At 33.1% G+C, this 21243-nt stretch overlaps 1 long non-coding RNA gene across 10 annotated transcripts; it reads right to left on the bottom strand.

Annotated features, from left to right (window-relative positions):
* Window positions 1–7040: 7040 nt before the first annotated feature.
* On the bottom strand, window positions 7041–20090 carry LOC131065021 (uncharacterized). Of its 10 annotated transcripts, none has more exons than XR_009359086.1 (10): window positions 19614–20090; window positions 16379–19203; window positions 10605–10780; window positions 10402–10518; window positions 10007–10302; window positions 9749–9908; window positions 8639–8699; window positions 8387–8425; window positions 7541–8019; window positions 7041–7453 (listed from the first exon to the last, which is right to left on the bottom strand). It is a non-coding gene; the product is annotated as an uncharacterized LOC131065021 (long non-coding RNA). The 10 variants fall into 10 exon arrangements; XR_009359087.1 differs by having other exon boundaries at window positions 19641–20090; XR_009359085.1 differs by lacking the exon at window positions 19614–20090 and adding an exon at window positions 19416–19579.
* Window positions 20091–21243: the final 1153 nt, after the last annotated feature.

The raw sequence follows: 21243 nt of genomic DNA, 5'->3' as shown, positions 1-21243 counted from the left end.
GCTATATGCAATAAGCTAACTAATGCGAACAACAAGTTAGTCTTCACGATCTCCAAAATCTTCACCACCATTTTTGTGGTTATCAATTATATTTAATGCAAGCATTGTATTGTAATTTACTTATAAGAATTTCATTTATATGCAGATCTATGTTTGTTTTGTGTTTTTGCTCTATTTTCATTCTGCAAGTTTTGTTTCTATTTTTTAGCTAGATCTATCCCTATGCAGCTACAAAATTCTCCAAGTAGTAGAGTTTGAGCTATGGATGGATAAACACAAGCACATATAAATTGTTCACCATTGTATTGTTTAAGAGGTACTAAACCTATAGTTGTTTGTAATTTTGAACATAGTTGATTCCAAATAAAATTTAAAAACAGAGGTGAAAAAAGAGAGAGCACAATACTTAGTTTCTTTCGTTTCATCTTATGTCGTAAAGTTTATCATCATTAAAATTTACTTGGGATAACTTTGAAGACATTACTTGAAAAGTTGGGAAGAAATTTAATGTGGTAAAGTTTATCCTCATTAAAATTTAGGTAAAAATTGGAACGTTTCAAAATATGATTATTTAAAGTGGTGCATATTATTATGTAAGAAATGTTTAAAATCAATAAAAAATATTTTAAAATATGTCTTTTGTATTTTAATTATTTAAAATATACCATTTTCTAATAATATATATAGACTGTATGATTAATCATAAGGTAAGGAATACATTATAATGATATGGCTTTGTTTCAAAAAATATTTATTAGAAAGACACATATTTAAAAAACAACAAAAATCTATAAAAAGTCTAAAATAAATGAGTTAAGATAAAATAACGCTCAATTAAATAAAACAAAATAGCTGTTTAGTAAATAAAATGAAGTGTTTAACTAAAAATAAGCACTTCCATAGAAAATGAGAAATATCATTTGACAAGAAATGAATTGAATTGACATGGTACAATGTACAAGTGAGCTTGCTTATTTATGCAAGAGGGTAGATAATTGAGAGCACACCATGTGGCTCAATGAGATGAGAGAGTAGGTATGACTACCCTATAACAAAATTAAATGCAAAAAATTAACTCACCTCTATCTAGAATGGCACCTAAGATAACTAACATGATCAATATTAAATGATTGTGTCATGTGAAAAATAAAGTTATCCCAAGTAAACTTAATTAGAACAAATATAATAAATCGAATTTACTCCAACATTAGTGAAGTTGTAGATACTAAAATTGGATAATTTAATTGTTGGCCTATCTTAGGCATTTAGTTTCATCTTATAATATGGAATTCTTTTATGTTGAAGTCAAGTTTTACTAGGTATTGTTGGTATTCCTTTTTCCTCCTATAGGTTGTAACTGTTTTGCATCTCTTCCTTTTAGATAGTTTCATTTGCTATTATTGAATTTTAAAAACTTCAATAGTTTGACAATTGCAAGTGGATTGAATCTAGATTTGATTAAGTGCTTCACTTTTCAAGCATTTGGTTGAAGTTTTAGTCCATATTATGTGAGATGACCCCATGGTTAATATTCCCGTTAAAATTTGATTACTTTCATTCTCACACCATTTTCTATTTTCTAAACTTCAAAAGAAGTTGAATATAAATTAAATATGTAAACTCCATCCAACAAACTCAAAGATGGATCTCTTTTGTTTTAAATCCTATAAGTATAGATCTGAGGTTATTGCCATATTTTTATGAGAGAGCCAAACACTAGATGTATTCACATGATTTAGTATCTACAGCTGTATTGATTTTCCTTTGTTGTAAGGCTTCAGAGCTCTGATGCAAGAATTAATATTTAATATGTTATTACTATCCTTAAAGAGACAAATTATGATGATGACTCTTCAAATGAAACTATTTATGTATATTTTGTATCTTGATATAGAAATTGAAGTTCTGATTCATCCTTTCTTTAACCCAATTGTCAGGTGTCATGTGAGTACAAAAAAATATTAAGACCTTTAAATTTTGTCGCTTTAAGTAGTGTTAGTGCAACTTTATCTCCAGTTCTTTTCTCCATGATTTACGAAAACTGTCGATGTATGCTCCTCCTTACATTAAGCCTGTGACTTATGGAAAACTCTGGATTGCATGAAATTTGCATTCTCTATGCGCTATTCGCAATAAGCTAACTAATGTGAACATCAAGTTAGTTTTCACGATCTCCAAAATCTTCACTGCCATTTCTGTGGTTATCAATTATATTTAATGCAAGTATTGTATTGTAATTTTCATATAAAAATTTCATTTATATGCAGATCTGTGCTTGTTCTGTGTTTTTGCTCTGTTTTCATTCTGCAAGTTTTGTTTCTATTTTTTAGCTAGATCTATCCCTATGCAGCTACAAAATTCGACAAGTAGTAGAGTTTGAGTTGTAGATGGATGAACACAAGCACATATAAATAGTTCACCAGTGTATTGCTTAAGAGGTACTAGACTTGTAGTTGTTTGTAATTTTGAACATAGTTGATTCCAAATAAAATTTAAAAACTGAGGTGAAAAAAGAGAGAGCACAATACTTAGTTTCTTTCATTTCATCTTATGACGTAAAGTTTATCGTCATTAAAATTTACTTGGGATAACTTTGAAGACATTACTTGAAAAGTTGGGCAGAAATTTAATGTGGTAAAGTTTATCCTCATTAAAATTTAGGTACAAATTGGAATGTTTCAAAATATGATTATTTAGAGTGGTGCATATTATTATGTAAGAAATGTTTAAAATCAATAAAAAATATTTTAAAATATGTCTTTTTTATTTTAATTATTGAAAATATACCATTTTCTAATAATATATATAGACTATATGATTAATCATAGGGTAAGGAATACATTAGAATGATATGACTTTGTTTCAAAAAATATTTATTAAAAAGATACATATTTAAAAAACAACAAAAAATCTATAAAAAATCTGAAATAAATGAATTAAGATAAAATAACGCTCAATTAAATAAAACAAAATAACTGTTTAGTAAATAAAATGAAGTGTTTAACTAAAAATAAGCACTTCCACGGAAAATGAGAAATATCATTCAACAAAAAATGAATTGAATTGAGATGTTACAATGTACAAGTGAGCTTGCTTATTTATGCAATAGGGTAGACAATTTAGAGCACACCGTGTGGCTCAATGAGATGAGAGAGTAGGTATGACTACCCTATAACAAAATTAAATGCAAAAAACTAACTCACCTCTATTTAGAATGGCACCTAAGATAACTAACATGAACAATATTAAATGATTGTGTCATGTGAAAAATAAAGTTATCCCAAGTAAACTTAATTAGAACAAATATAATAAATCGAATTTACTCCAACATTAGTGAAGTTGTAGATACTAAAATTGGATAATTTAATTGTTAACCTATCTTAGGCATTTAGTTTCATCTTATAATATGGAATTCTTTTATGTTGAAGTCAAGTTTTACTAGCTATTGTTGGTATTCTTTTTTCCTCCTATAGGTTGTAACTGTTTTGCATCTCTTCCTTTTAGATAGTTTCATTTGCTATGATTGAATTTAAAAAACTTCAATAGTTGGACAATTGCAAGTGGATTCAATCTAGATTTGATTGAGTTCTTCACTTTTCAAGCATTTGGTTGAAGTTTTAGTCCATATTATGTGAGATGACCCCATGGTTAATAGTCCTGTTGAAATTTTATTACTTTCATTCTCACACCATTTTCTATTTTTTAAACTTCAAAAGAAGTTGAATATAAATTAAATGTGTAAACTCCATGCAACAAAATCAAAGATGGATCTCTTTTGTTTTAAATCCTGTAAGTATAGATCTGAGGGTATTGCCATATTTTTATGAGAGAGCCAAACACTAGATGTATTCACATGATTTAGTATCTACAGCTATATTGATTTTCCTTTGTTGTAAGGCTTCAGAGCTCTGATGCAAGAATTAATATTTAATATGTTGTTACTGTCCTTAAAGAGACAAATTACGAGGACGACTTTTCAAATGAAACTATTTATGTATTCTTTGGATCTTGATACGGAAATTGAAGTTCTAATTGATCCTTTGTTTTACCCAATTTTTAGGTGTCATGTGAGTATAAACGAATATTAAGACCTGTAAATTTTATCGATTTAAGTAGTGTTAGTGCAACTTTATCTCCAGTTCTTTTCTCCATGATTTATGGAAAACTGTTGATGCACACTCCTCCTTACATTAAGCCTGTGACTTATGGAAAATTCTAGATTGCATGAAATTTGCATTCTCTATGCACTATTTGCAATAAGCTAACTAATGCGAACAACAAGTTAGTCTTCACGATCTCCAAAATCTTCACCGCCATTTCTGTGGTTATCAATTATATTTAATGCAAGCATTGTATTGTAATTTTCATATAAGTTTCATTTATATGCAGATCTGTGTTTCTTCTGTGTTTTTGCTCTGTTTTCATTCAGCAAGTTTTCTTTCCATTTTCTAGCTAGATCTATAACTATGCAGCTGCAAAATTCTACAAGTATTAGAGTTTGAGTTGTGGATGGATGAACACAACCACATATAAATTGTTCACCGGTGTATTGTTTAAGAGGTACTAAACCTGTAGTTGTTTGTAATTTTGAACATAGTTCATGCCAAATAAAATTCTGAACCCCACACATTATATGAAGTGATTGATATAACTCTACTTTCCTCGTTTTGAACTCCACACATTATATATGAAGTGAATATTTAAAAATAGAGGTGAAAAAAGAGAGAGCACAATACTTAGTTTCTTTCGTTTCATCTCATGTCGTAAAGTTTATCCTCATTAAAATTTACTTGGGATAACTTTGAAGACATTACTTGAAAAGTTGGGCAGAAATTTAATGTGGTAAAGTTTATCCTCATTAAAATTTAGGTACAAATTGGAAGGTTTCAAAATATGATTATTTAAAGTGGTGCATATTATTATGTAAGAAAATGTTTAAAATCAATAAAAAAATATTTAAAAATATTTCTTTTTTATTTTAATTATTGAAAATATACCATTTTCTCATAATATATATAGACTGTATGATTAATCAAAAAGTAAGGAATGGATTAGAATGATATGACTTTGTTTCAAAAAATATTTATTAAAAAGATACATATTTAAAAAACAACAAAAAATCTATAAAAAAACTGAAATAAATGAATTAAGATAAAATAATGCTTAATTAAATAAAACAAAATAACTTTTTAGTAAATAAAATGAAGTGTTTACTAAATATAAAATAAAATAGCTTTTAAATGATACTTCAAAAATAAAATAACTCAAAAAATATATTATCAAGTTTAAGATAAATATATTTAAAAAATATATACAGGTGATTATTTAAAAGTATTTTAAATTTAATTATAATTTAATAAAAAATTTAATTTAAATATTTCAAAAACTATAAACTTTTTTGAAATATAATTTAATTGCTGGTCTATCTTAGGCATTTAGTTTCATCTTATAATATGGAATTCTTTTATGTTAAAGTCATGTTTTACAGGTTATTGTTGGTATTCCTTTTTCCTGCTATTCGTTGTAACTATTTTGCATCTCTTCCTTTTAGATAGTTTCATTTCCTATGATTGAATTTAAAAAAACTTCAATAGTTTGATAATTGCAAGTGGTTTTAATCTAGCTTTGATTGTGTGCTTCATCTTTCAAGCATTTGGTTGAAGTTTTAATCCATATTATGTGAGATGACCCCATGGTTAATAGTCCCCTTGAAAGTTGATTACTTTCATTCTCACACCATTTTCTTTTTTTAAACTTCAAAAGAAGTTGAATATAAATTAAATGTGTAAACCCCACCCAACAAACTTAAAGATGGTTCTCGTTTGTTTTAAATCTTGTAACTATAGATTGCAGCTATTGCCATATTTTTATGAGAGAGCCAAACACTAGATATATTCAAATGATTTAGTTTCTACAGCCGTATTGACAATGTGAATAAGTGATTTTTCTTTGTTGTAAGGCTGTAGAGCTGTGATGCAAGAACTAATATTTAATATGTTGTTACTGTTCTTAAAGACACAAATTACCATGACAGCTCTTCAAATGACACTATTTATGTATGTTTTGGATCTTGATACAGAAATTGAAGTTCTAATTGATCCTTTCTTTAACCCAATTTTTAGGTGTCATGTGAGTACAAAAAAATATTAAGACCTTTAAATTTTGTCTGTTTAAATAGTAGAGGTTGAGTTGCGGATGGATGAACGCAAGCACATATAGATTGTTCACCAGTGTATTGTTTAAGCGGTACTAAACCTGTCACTGCTATGTAGAGGGGTGTTTTAAGATAATATTTAAGACATTTTTTGAGCAAATTTTCTCAACTTGAGACAAAACAAAAGTTTAGTATTGTCTTAAAAAATGTCTTTAACCGAGTGTCTTAAATTATCATCTTTAAAATTGTCTCTATAAAGACAATTTAAAACAAAAGTTTTTTTGTCTTTGTAGAGACGATTTCACTTTTGTCTCTTTAGAGACAAAAGTTGAGATTTAAAGACATATTGTCTCTCTACAGACAATAGTTGGGATTAAAATCATATTGTCTCTCGAGAGACAATATGTCTTTAGACCTCAACTATTGTCTCTTGAAAGACAATATAAAAAAATGTATTAAAAAATAAATAATTTCTTCTAAATATTTTTTTGTGTAGGTTTCAACCTTCAATGTTTCCAAATAGCAAGAGAAGATTCAATGTAATTATTTTCAATATTTAATTTCTTACAAAACATTGAACAAAATACCATAACAAAATTATTAACAAGAAATACAATAATAATTATATTAATTTTCAATGTTTTGTATATTACATAATGATGTGGTGTTTCTCCAGAGAATATTGGATACAGTAAATAGGAAATGGTAGCAGAGTCTTCACAGCGAAAGGTTACCACAAGGCTAATCTTTACAGGAGAAGGTATCGGTGTCTTCACGGAAATGCATAGTTTCCTTATGGCCACAAGCCAAATCCTTCAATACTACTAACTCCATGAACAATGGACATGGGCATCCACATTTTTGACAAGTATAGATGAGCACAATGGAATCAAACTTCACATGACTAGATAGAGCCATTTTTAGCATCTTACAATCCATTTTTAGCAGCTTACAATCTTGGAGGAGGCTTTGGCTCAGTATATAGTACATACACCTTACATGGCCCCATTTCACTTGGGCAAGGCAATGAATTTTTTTAACAGATCAATAAGACATGAACATCCTTAAAGACAGGGCCATAGTACACAGCCAACCACTCAAGGCACTCCAAATTTACTAGCCAGAAACCAGACATGTTGCCACCTTGTTTGAGAACTCTTAGTTCTTTAAATTTGGGTGTCTTTTGGCTTGACCGTGATACATTTATCTTGTTCCCCAAGGCGAGGCTTCTCATCAAGTTCGTACACAGGTTCAGTCTCCTCCCTGGTAAGCCAGTTTCCTTTAAATTTGATCGAGCCTCTGCTAAAATATCACATGTTTCATTAATATTAGTACTACACTTTAAATTTCTACCATGTACTGGTATATACAAATGGAAAGGCATACCTTATTATCGCATAAAACATCGAGCCAGGATTGCATATTAGTTATTCTATTCGATTCAGGCATACTCAGCCCTTTTGCTTGGAAGATATCAAGAACAATAACGTTGCCTTTGTCGGACGTCTTGAACAAAGCCACCTCTTCCAGATGTGTGACCTCCTCAGCTCCAACAATATTTGCTGCTGCATGCATTTTGTGAGCACTATTTCTCAATGTTAAATTTCTGTCATAATATGCTGGGAAGGCATCTTTCAATATTTGCTGCTACATGCATTTTATGACGTTCCTAGAGCTGTCTTCTTGCATTTGAACTCCTGAATAGTTGTAATTTGTGAGATCTAAGTTAGCAATAACAGCGGTGGCGAGGGTGGTCTTTCCTATGCCGCCAAATCCATAAATAACTACAGTCAATGGAGACTTGGTTTTTGTTTCCATGTCTAGCAAATTCATTAATTGTTTGTTCTGCTTTTGGATGCCAACTGCTGATGAGCCCACAAGAGAATATTAAGCTAATAACAACACATGTAAATATAGTTGAAAATATTAAGCTAATTTATTGTTTGCAAGTAAGCTTCTTATTTCCTGATGCAATAACCTAAGAAAATCTAGGGCAGTCAATTTTACATCCAGATTACAAGTCAGGTGAGAATATCCCACAAATTAAGCCTTACCTTATAATTTACTTCTTGACAACGCTAAATACCAGTCAATGATATATAATGTGCTTTCTTAAAAAAAATGATTTAGCATTATAAAGGCATGTTTTTTACACATTATTCCCTTGGCAAAAATTAATATCAAAAGCAATAGGCATTAGAGAAAATAATTAGATATTTCCAATTTTCTTACCTACTCTCAACAAAGTTATTTGTCGGCATCTCTTCAAATCTGCATACAGAGTAAAACAAATTTCAATACACGGACAAGAAAAATATTCGAAAGCCACAAGCACAGAAGTGCAAGCTAATTAGTTACTTTTAGTATAGAGTCTTTTTTGCAAAAAATGAATAGGTAGAAAGCGGGACATCATGATATCAGATATGAAAGAACTAATTAAGGAACAAACGAATAAATTGAGTAAGTAACAAAATAAATGCTTACCCCATTTCTAGAAAGATTTCTCTGAATTGTTGCCGTACCCGACAAAAAACAACCCAGCACTCTAGTAATGAAAAAACAAATTATTTAGAACAAGATGGTTACCTTGAGACTACGATTACCTAAACCACAATAACACCAAATCATGACCATTATATTCCTATTATGTCAAGGCTAGGAAAAGACATTACATACATCAATTTTCATTGATAAACCATAAAAGTAAAGATGATTTTTATTATTTATAAAAGAATAATATAATAATATTCCCAATTCAGATCACGAGCACAAGAATGGGACATGTATGCCTTCAAAGGGTGGAAGCGGAACAAAGAACCCAAATTAAAATATTGAACCCAATATTAAACCAAGATGCTAAAAGTAATAGAATCCATGAGAAATTAACACAATCCACTTAACATGGGAAACATTATTACAACCCACTTAACAAAGGAAAAATAGCTGAAAAGATGTCCATAACTTCAAAAAAAATCCTATTGAATTGGCAGTACTATTTTCCATAGTGAAGATAGTTGTTGATCTTCCTTCCCCATGCCAAGTCCATCTCATAGTTGGTCCTTCCCCATGTCCACTATGTACAGTATTCTAGTTATGGGTGGGGGTTGTACGGTCACTAAATTTGTATGTCCTTGTTACTGACACACCAAATAATTACCCTATGACAAACCTTTATTCCTTGACAATTGATGGTCATCATGCCGAAGACTCTTGATAACTCTTACACTACATGTTTATGAACTTCATGACTTTGATGAGTCCTTAAGAGAATTGTTAACATTGGCCAAAGCGAAATGGATGACAGTTTAAATGGGCTGGTCTTGCATTTGAACTCCTGAATAGTTGTAATTTGTGAGATCTAAGTCAGCTTTAATAGCGGTGGTGAGGGTGGTCTCTCCTATGCCGCCAAATCCATAAATAACTACAGCCAATGGAGACTTGTTTTTTGTTTCCATGTCTAGCAAATTCATTAATTGTTTCTTCTGCTTTTGGATGCCAACTGCTGATGAGCCCACAAGAGAATATTAAGCTAATAACAACACACGTAAATATAGTTGAAAATTTTTTAAAAAAACAAGGTTTGTATATATTTACCTGCATGATCTAGATAAGTAGGCTTCCATGGAGAGAAAGCAACAGGATGCTGATCTATTGTATTTCTATTAGCCCTCGCAATGTAAGATCTTGATGAAGCTGATTTATTTTCAATTTTACAGTGCCCAAGCCTTCGTGGTTCACAAAACCCTTCAAAAACCTGCAATACGGATCATTTTAGTTACAATAACATAAATGATGATAAAACTAATAAAATTCATACTAAATTCAGATATTTAATCATTGTAGACATTTTACCAGAAAAGTGTTCTAGACTTTATTTGCAAAGCGCATATCATGGATCCTTCAACAATCAATATAATTGCCTCATTCAATATATTTTCTTCTTGTGGCATATCATACCTCATCCTTCTAATATACCCAGCAAGCTTAAACATTTGTCTTAAGAGTTCAATGTATTCAGTCCGGTTTTCAGGGATGTCTTCAATCTGGTCTAGCAAGAAGGCTACAAGAGATAATCCTCCAACCATCTGGCGTGCCTTCTCCACACTTTGCAACATTTGTGCTATAGCTTCTCTGTTACCTTCATCTCCCTGTAAATACAACCACCTTTAACTCTGACTCCTCGTAAATAATTTCAACATACTGCTAACTAATCTTTTACTCAAAATAAAATTAAAATTAGCAGTTACCATCTCCAGCTGAATATGCTTATTCACAAATTCAAGGAATTCAGACCCACTTTGGATAAAGGATGTCCACTCTGATTCTGAACTAGTGCTTCCCTCAAACGTCTTTTCTTGTTTTTACTGCATTCACAAATAGAACAATGAGTAAACGCAAAAATAAATTATCAGTTCTTATGATTACGGTTGAAGCTAACTCCCATACTAACCCTGTTTAGAAGATCTTCGATGAGATGGATCAAATAGTCAGCATCACCGGCATTGTTGATGGTTTGAAAAAGGCTAGTAGAGTTTTCCTTCATGGGTACTGTACAGTTAATACAATGCACTTGACAATATAAATCCATCCGGTGTCTTTACCATGACTAAAGCCCACGTGGTATGCCTAAGGAAACATAATTACAGAGATATCATATGGACTATGACAATTATGAATATAGAGCATGGATAGTAGCATGGAAAATGGTAGTGTAAACTCAGTCCATAGCAAAGATTGAGATTCAAAAAGGTCAAAAGTTCAGGCCAAATCAGTCATATAACTCAAAAAATACAATAAAGAATTGACATAGAGATTTACATTCATTGCCATAAAGATACAACAAGGGTTTTGTCTTACATTTAGGTGTAGCAAGCATCTAAATCATCAAGTACAGTAAATGACAAAGAGGTGACTATCCCAACCTAGAGACCACAAGGTTCTTTACAGGAGAAGGTAGCAAGATCTTCACAAAAAACGCATAGTTGCCTTATCACCACAAGCCAAATCCTTCAATACTATTAACTCCATGCATGGTGGACAGGGGCATCCACATTTTTGACAAAATTATAGTCTCAAAGTTAAGTCATTTGATAACAAAGTAGTCAATATTCATCATGAAGGTGAAAATGAAGAATGGAAATGCATTCATGGAAACAAAATAAGACAGTGATACAAAAGAGACTAAGATAGTATTACCAACAAACCTGAAACAAAAAAAACCAATTTGTTTTTGTAAATAATAACTCATAGTAAAGCAAAAAAAAATATTGTTTATATAGTGATCACAATCAAGATTCAAGAGGAAGGGACCATTTGTAAGGACAACAAAAAACAGAAATCTGAATTTCTCAAATATAAATGATCATTGCTTTTAATAATAAGATACACAAGCAATAAGGACTATCAACAGCCAAGATGAAGAATAAATCATTTTTGCACAACAAAGCTACAGGTTATCAGCATACACCCAAGGCAAGGCAAATAATAGTCATCTTCAAAGGACAAAGGCTTTGACAAACCAACCAACACAAGCACAGTCCATAAAGCATTTAAGAGATAGTCACATCAATATGTATCAAAGCCTGTTGTAGAAGATCAAAAGGACATCAAATGCAGGTTATAGTGCAACCAACATATGGTTTGTTGTAAAATAAATGCATGTGTACCTGTGCTACCCAAAAGGCCTTATGAGGCAGCTACAACAACATTACCACCAAAAGGCATTCATTGGGAGCATTTGTATAGGACAGTATTTTCAAGGACCAACACTTGTTCTTAGACCTGGGATAATCATAGAGATACCCTACAGAGCATACATCACAAATGATTGATAATTTAGTTTATACTCCCCTCACTTGTCTTTTTTGATGGTCTGAGATCATTTGACTCTTCAGAAACCTCATGGCGTAAAGTCAAAGTTTAACTATGATATCTTACAAATTATATACTAACTAATATGTACTTCTCTTGAGGTTTTCTGTCAAGATGGTAGGTTCACGCCTAAACGGTTTTATCTGTGCTATGTTTGGCTGCTTTTTCAATGCCAGTAACACTAAAATGAGAGTTGAATATTTGTTAATTTCTCAAAAGAAGCCCCCTCTTCTGAATTATGCACTTTTTTATAGACTATTGTTCATTTAGAATATTGTATGGTTCTTTCCGCATATTGAAATAGCCATATTTGCCAAATACAACAGATTTCCAAGGGCTGCAACATTATCTTGATTGGTAGGTTAAATTTCCAATTGTAGAGGGAGAAGACTCTTCCCCTTAAACATGTACTCTCTTTATAACTAAGCTAACCTTTAAGGAAGAATGTTTAAGCTATTAAAAATAGACATGTTTTATTCATGGTGTTATAATTTTGATAGTGGATGTCAAGTGTTATAATTTTGACAGTAGATGTACAATTCTTTTGACTTGAGAATATCTTAGAACATAAAAAGATCATATGGTTAAAGATACATAATAGTATGAAAAGAATAACAGTGTAGACTGATAGGAACAACCATTTACTATCCAAAGAGCAGATATCAAGCTCATGAGACAACCAATGAAAAGTATATGGCAAGATCTTCATATTGCAGAACAAGGGCATCAAAGACCAAGAGTAGATCTAAAGACTGTTAAAGACACAGTTTTGACAGAGTTTTAAGCAATAAGCAATCTAAGTAAAGATTAGATTTAATAGTAAAAGGTTCAACAATAGAGTTATAGTGCATGGTAAGTGGATATCACCGAAGGTCTGAGTTAGTGAATCACAGTCAGAAGAAAGAAATAATAAATAGAAAAGAAAGGCAGTGAATGCATCATAATTGCAGTCATGATAAGTCAATGAGAAGAGGAGTAGAGATACAGTCTTTTGCATTCACTCCCAAAGAAGAGAAAGGCTTAAAATAGTAGCAGTCCAAGAAGAAGAGAATCCCCTAATATAGTCAATACATGCCTAATAAATGGGGCGAATCAATCTTCAATACCAAAGGGAATGAAATCATAAAAGTAAAGATGTTATGGTATCATTCAGTTGGAATAGACAAGAAGGCATATAGCAGTCTTTAGGAATTTTGAAGAAGCTACATGAGTTTCAAGGATCTCCTAGAGAAACCTCACTGTTGTAGTATTATCACAGAGCAGTGGAAAAAATAAAAGTCACAGTCTTCCTTAGGACATTGCTCACATATCTCAGTCCAGTGAATACAGTTGAAAGAAGTTCAAGTGAAGAGACATAGATCACAGTATATTGCATCAAAAGAGAATCCCTTACAGATTTAATAGTAGCAACTATTAGTGTTTGGTGATACATAATAGTAAAAAAGCCCTAATGAGATTACACGACAATGATATAGTGTCTAATCAAAGATAAAGAGGATAAAGACAGTCTCAATCTGAGCCTAAATGACAAACCATTGGGCATAAAGACCATGAGATACAAAAGATAGTTGTCATAACCCATATCACCATCAAGAATACAAAATATAGAGCATGGTAGCAGGATACACATCATAATGAAAAAATAAAATACAGTGGCAGAGATTTAAGGTTACAAAACATTTTGATGGAATTCATGGTATAAATGTCACACCAAAGTGAAGCACTACAATCAAAAGGGTTCATGCATCCATGATCAATGATCAGCAGGCTCCTTAAGTTTGAGCAATAAACAAGGGCAAAAGGCCTCTCATGAGCTCATAAGAAGTACACAGTGAGTTGATGATAGTCACTATCAAAAGTATAAAAAGCTACAACAGTGCACACACAGAAATATCAGTCCTAAGGTGTCAGTTAGAAGTATAGATCACTGTCAAATGGTAGCAGCCATCAAGACATTAAGATTTTTGAGGTTAGAGCATTCTTAAAAGCACAATCTTAATCACAGATCTTGACGGTATGTTCATGGATAATGTTGAAGATAAAGCATGTAAGGCAGATCCACACAATAAAATCAGAATATTACAATCCAATGCCAAAAGGTTTCATGGCATCCGTAAGTTGAAAAGGGTTTTGAGGTATAAAGAAAACTCATTGTTCTAACCTATTTTAGTATGGCAATCAAGTTTGACAGTGAATAAAGGCATTCTTCACTAGCAAGTCAAAGACCACGAAGAGTGAAGACAAACCTAACAAAGGTTTTAGAAGAGACCTATGGGATAAAATTGTCAATACAAAGAGAGTAATCAGTTATCAAAAGATCATCCATAGTGCACCAAAGATTATTGATGTGAGCAAAGACAAGATTTGAGCATCTCTTGATAACCAGAATATCATGCAATCAATGGTTCCAGTCATAAAGCTGTATGTACAATAACAGTAAATGACATCCAAGGGTTTTTTGCAGTCCATAGGTCAAAGGACAATCATCATGATAATCTACAGAGAACAGAGAATGAAGACAGAGTTTTATGGTGTCAACAAGAAGCATTATGAGTCAAGAGAATTCTCAAAAGCAATGACAGTCAATAATTTAAAACATGGGTAGTCCCATAATAAGAAGCTATGAGCAACATGGATTCGAAGATAATTCATTTGGGAATGAAAAGAAATGAAGGCACACATAACATAATATTGAAGTTGATTTTTCAGTGAAGTCTGTAGTTTAAAACCATACTTTTAGGGCTGTGTAGTCACACGAGTCACACGGTTGCATCATTAAGGGTCAAATAAATCATTTTGTAGTAGTCATGATGCCCAAAAAAAGATACAGTAGTCATGATCATTCTTTTCAAGTTTTACTGTTCAAACAATGATGAAATAATCATTTGTGCAGCTTGTGTAAAGAAAAAGGCCTCGTCAAAGATTGATAAAGCATACATGATAATCTCTAGGATAGACCAAAATGATCAGTGACATTTTAAAGAAGGCACATCACAATCTATTGTCAAAACATGATACATGAATACCTAGATCTCTTAGCCATCATGGAGGTATACACCCAACTTGGACAGAGATATTGAAGTTAGTATGAGCAGTACAAAGTGAGTAGGAGCATTGGTCAAAGATGGTGGACGAAAAGGAAAGATGAACCTTACTTTCTAAAGGATTACTAACGTGTAGCATGACAGAGCAACAAGACCCTAAGAGATTAGAAAGGGCAACATCATTGTGTTCTGAAGGCATCATGACTGTGTGACAGTCTTGAAGAGGTGCAAGAAAACACGAAAAAGATATGAATAACCACAGTCATCAGGAATGTATTAAAAATGAGTACAATTTTAAGTAACAGTGATATGGTCCTATAAGAGCTGTTATATAGTGTTTGTTCAATTTTAGTGAGCGACAAAGACCCTTGATATAGAAATCCTGAAAAGAAACACTACAAGTATACTGGTTTGAGATCTCTAGTAAGACATAATTCTTTTAAGTGCAAAGAAGCAAGGAAGCAGTGACAGTGATAAAAAAATTCCCATGGGATTGAAAATGAACAGTGACACACAAGCAGGAAATGACTATGAATCCACCAACAACAAAGAAGACAAACCAGCTATAGATCTATGAGTGGAATGTGCTAGAATTTGATTTCACACTAACTGCCCTCATGTGGTAGTTAATAGCTTACGCATGCATTGTGTTAGGAAGTCTTATGACTTTAGTTTAAGTCTATATAAATAATCAGAGTCTGATATTATAGTCATAGATTCAGATTAATGATCACAGTCTAATAATATAATTATAGATTCAGATTTAGTTACAATGGAAACAAGTTATGTACCTATAATTCCACTACTTGTTTTCACTACCTTGTGTTCATATGTTTCAGCAACTAATGGTTTCAATAATTTTCATAAAGGATTACAATTCTTTCCCTCTGGGCTAAAGAGTTGTGAGATAGAGGATATTATTATGGTTTAATTCCAAGAGCTTTCAGGCCTGGGTTTCCTGAGGTAAGAGATGTGGAAGCCAAGCCGTATAAAAAGGAAATATATGTTGCCAAGGATATGTCGTGCCCAAGCTTTAGGGCACAAAAACAGAACAACAAAATTTTTTTTTTTGATGTCATGAACTCGCAACATATTCTATAATATAATAACTTTATTACAGTTTTGTCTTATCTAGGATGTAAATAAACTTACTTCTAAGGTTGGGTAAATTAACCAACTCGAGCGAGCAACTACACATTATTTTCTTCAACAACAATTTACATAAACATTTTCTTTACAAGCATTTCTTTCCTTCAACAAAACATCATAACTAACATAAACAACATAACAAGAGGAGATAATAACCAACCTTATTCTGCCTTTAGTTGGAGATGAGTTGCCCAATCCACACAACTTTCTACAATTCTTTGGCCCCCAAATTCCTCTATTCCTAAAACTGGTTTTTTTTTTCTTCCAAGTTTTTCCAAAAATCTCCAAGGATGGAGAGTGGGTGATTAGCTCACTAAGTTTCCATTCTTAGCCTAAGAAGGCCTCTCTCACTCCTTCCAACCTCTTGGATAGAGTGAGAGATCTCCCATTGGGTTGGTCTTCCCTAGGTCTTACACACTCCCTAACCTAGGTGTCTAGAGAAGGGAAATGAAATGGGGAAGAGGGATTACTATCTCCAAGAAGGTTATTCTACCAAGGATGGCACTCCTATAGATGGAATTCGTCCATCTTGGGAAAACCACTTTTTTGGGTGGTTAAACAAGTCCTAAGGGAAAGACACATGGCCAATTTTGGCCTTCACCCATAGGTACCCCATGAGGCCTAATAGAAATGCTTTGAAATTGACTCTAGGAGTTGGTTTGACCTTTAGAAAGTCCACCTGAAGTTAACCTACGGGTCAACTCTGAGTTGACCTTCCTTGTGGCTCTCTAACCTAGATTTCTTGGTTCCTTCAAGGATAATTAGGAGATATAACAATTAACAAAAATAAAACTCTTAAAAAGGTGACATGACAACTTGCCAACACAACATACTACATAGGTGTCAAGTGACACTACAAAATAATTTCCACATCACAATACACACATGGCAATTGTCCCTTAAACAATTTAAACAATCTAATAAATACAAATTACACTCATGCAACATTTTACATTTACGAATAAAATACAGTACATACGGGATGTTGTCTCTCCAAATAGACAACCCCTGGTTTTACTAACGCACATTGGCCTAGGCTTGATTCTCCATAATATTTCCATGGTCACATGGATAATTTCCTGCACATCTCAATTTAAACATTAGTACTTTCCAAATAACCTCATATAATATATAACACAAAATCAGAATACAATACATTCATTCCACAAAGGCTCGTCATTATATAATATGATTTATCACAAATCCAAGCAATTTATTATAATCCTCAAAATTTGATCCATCTACAAGATATGCAAACATTTTTCTAACATTATAACAAATTCTGAAATTCAGATAATACCCTGCATCATCACAATATTACCCTAATCTAGAATCATATAATATTCTATCATCCACAAGGCATAGAAATGAAGCATCCATATATATCAATGTTACCAAAATCGCGGAACCATGAAAAGTTCTATATCCATAGTGTGTCAAAACTAGCATCCAAAATAGTTCCAAAATGAAAATAACTGAAGAGATAGGATGGGTCGGGGTAGGGCCTCACAGGATGGCAGTGGTGATACTCATAGTGTACAAGCTGCAGTGGATATGGTTCCACAAAATAATAGACAAGTAGTGAAGATTTTCATCCAGGCCGGCACTTACATGTTTGATATTCTATTTTATAGTATGTATAGCTCAACAAGAGGACATTGATAACATTTATGTATTTGTAGAGGATTTATTACAGGGAGAAGGTGTTGGTGCCCACCCACAAGTCATACATAAGTTTTATAGGACAAGGAAGGAGTGTGACGATTATTACATGGCAGGATAGAGCATTAGACAAGGGAGTGAATGGGCAAGTGATAGGCACTTTGATTCTGCCTCCGTCGCCATTGAAGCTGATTATTTCTCTGCAACACACATCACATTTCAAGTAGGCAATAGCATTGGTAGAGTTTGGATGGGGATTCGCGATGATTGCTAATGCCCATGGATTAATTCCGACACCCAGAACAAATTACAGGCAACAGATCAAATAGCTTGTAGGGTAAAGGAATTCCCAACTTGTTTAACCGATTTAGTTGGCAGGCATTTCATTGATCATTGGTTTCGAGTATTATCGCTTGGTTCGTCCTCCCCAAGCCATGTATTCTCTATCGGTTTTTTTATGATTCCGACAAACAAAATTAAAATGCATTTGAACTCAAAGGACTAAACCTGCCACAGACAATGCACTTAAATTATTTGGTAAAAACCTCATAGAGGTGCAGTCTCATGGAATACGATGATAGAAAGAGTTACAAAAATGGGTTTTTGCCAGATATTAAAGTTGGAAATGCTCTGACAAACACGCATGCAAATTTGGAATCATAAGAAACGCACTTGAACCGTTTGATAGACTACCTCGAAGAGATGTTATTTCAAGGGAAAAAATGAAATGATTTCCGGGACTGCACAAAATGGATAGTTGAAAAGGTTTTAGGAAATTTCAAGCAAGTACTTACCTTATTCGAGCCTTGGGCTATGGCATCCAAAATTATTCAAGATCTTTAAACCCCTTGATCTGGAGCTGGAAAACCCCTACATGAAATGACATCACTCTAAACCAGTCATCTGGATCTGGAGGTTCTGAATCAATGGGTGCTTCACGATCAATTGCTCTATTGCCGTCCCTGTCTCTGCTCTTGGTGCTCCTGCTTCCCCTGTAGCTCCTGCCTCCACTAGACGGATGGGAAAATATGGGTGGATTTTACAGGTTAAATAGAACCCCTCCATTCTTTCCCGCAATTCCTCCATCGATGATGAACGTCGTGAATGCCTCGTGTGAAGCCGCTGCCGTCGGGGGAGCAGAGATGAGCAGAGACAGATGATCGACCAATCTTTTAGCCTACAAATAACCCTATCCCCAATAGCAACGCCACAATCTTTCCGCAAAATTTCAAGGCAACTCTCGATTATGTGGTGCAGGAAGATGTTGTTCCATCCAGATTTACTTCAAAAATCCCTACCGTCGCGCGAGTAGAGTGGAGTTACCTAAAGAGAAAGAGGGAAAAATAAATTTTATTTTAGAGAAATTTTTTTTCTATTGTCTTAATTTAAGACAATTAAACAATAAAAAATATAAATAAACTTAAAATATGTATTTAAGACAATAATAATATATTGTCTCAAATAAACGTCTTAAATGCCCCTTCTATGTAGTAGTATGTAGTTGTTTATAATTGTGAACATAGTTAATGCCATACATTCTATGAAGTGATTGATATAGCTCTACTTTCCTCGTTCTCCTCTCCTGGGAGATGCGAGAACGTAGGAAGATTTAAACACAGGTGAAAAGAGAGAGAGTACGATACTTAGTTTTCTTCGTTATATAGGCTTAGAAAACGCGTATTGAGTGGACAGCTCAACACGGAAACATAAATGACAGAAAACAAAACACATACTTAGAGTTTTGTTTACGCAGACTTTACCGCTCAGTCTTCATTAATGTCCCACAAGCATATTACCAATTGTTGGGGCTATTTGTGTTGTTCTCTATGTTCTATGTTCTGCTGCTTCCTGCTGGCTGTGTTGGACTGATTGCTCCTGAATGAGGGTGATATGTTCGCTTGAGCGGGTTGCATGTTAGGATAGGGCTGAGCGGGTGGTGTCATTGAGGTACATGCAGGTTGAGGGCGACAGGGCTGGACCTGGTTGTAATCTCCACTACCACCTGCCCAATCTAATATACCTCGAGCAGCGCCGTGCAAAACGCTATCCAGAGCAGGTCGAAGAATTAGATCTGCAACGTTGTGAACAACTCCTACTGCATCACGAGTTGCATTGCTAATGAAATTTCCTTGAGGAGTATGTTGACTCATTTTGAGAGCACTTCGGGACACAAAACCAAACCTTTAAACAGATTAAAATAAACAACCGCGGATGCCAAATACGAGAAGCCTTTTACCTTATATAGGCTTAGGAAACGAGAATTATTTTTCAAAGCAACAATGACCCAAAGATTCTTTTGGCACTACCAGAGCATCAGAAAACGGACCCGAAGAACCCGAAAACCTCATTTGTCACTGCCGGAGCATCAGAATACAGAGCCGAAAGAAATATGGCATGACATCAGTGGCTATCCAGAAGGAGTCAGGATTATGTCAGCTCTATCTGGAATGATGTCAGCTATCAATAATATATAGATGGCACTAAGGTGCGTCCCGTCAACGTCATTGTTCTAGAAATCTGGTGGCATAATTAGGCAGAAGACAATGAGAAACATTTGTTAAGAGAAGCATACTTCTTTTTTACCTCTTTTTAAGGCCAAAATTTTTTTGATATCATATAATTGAAAGGGAATGGCCAAACTCTTATTAAAAGAAAAACACTCTCATTCATTCTCACACACATTATGGAGTAATGGAATTTGTTTATCACATAGAATACAAAAGACAATTAAGTAATTTAAGACAATCTTAATCTTAATCATTTTTTTTTATAATTTTATGAATTAATAATACAATCAATTTTTTTAAAAATTGATATTAAAATGGTAATTTAATATTTGTCTTAAAAATATTGCTAACAATTAAATTTATATTTTAGCTTATAATATTTTAATAATTTCTATAATTATTCTATTTTCTAATATTTTAATACTTTTGCTATATTCTCATTGTTTATTCACGAGCTATTTTTATTAATGTTTATTATTCTAAGCAATGTTCTACAGTGGTTACAAGGGGTGGAGCATTATGACATGAATGTGTTAACAAAAATATGAATCCTAATTTAATCCTAATTAAAAATTTTGGGGTTAATGGTACACTATATTCTGGCTTCGCCATTGACCACACACTGTTCGACGTGCATGCCCATAATATTCGCCTGGAATTACTCGGTTGTGGCAATTATATCACCTCCATTATTCGCCAACAATAGTAAAATGACCACGTACGCAGGACCTAATTCACCAATGGTAAATTAAATGTTCATTGCACGCGTCAGCCAAATTCGCCAATATAGGACCCATTTCGCCCCGCTTAAATTAAATGTTCATTGCACGCCCGCCTAATTCGCCAAAAATGCAAT

Source organism: Cryptomeria japonica, chromosome 10, assembly GCF_030272615.1.
Source record: "Cryptomeria japonica chromosome 10, Sugi_1.0, whole genome shotgun sequence".
In the NCBI taxonomy this organism is placed as follows: domain Eukaryota; kingdom Viridiplantae; phylum Streptophyta; class Pinopsida; order Cupressales; family Cupressaceae; genus Cryptomeria; species Cryptomeria japonica.
This window is presented reverse-complemented; position numbering and strand designations above follow the sequence as displayed.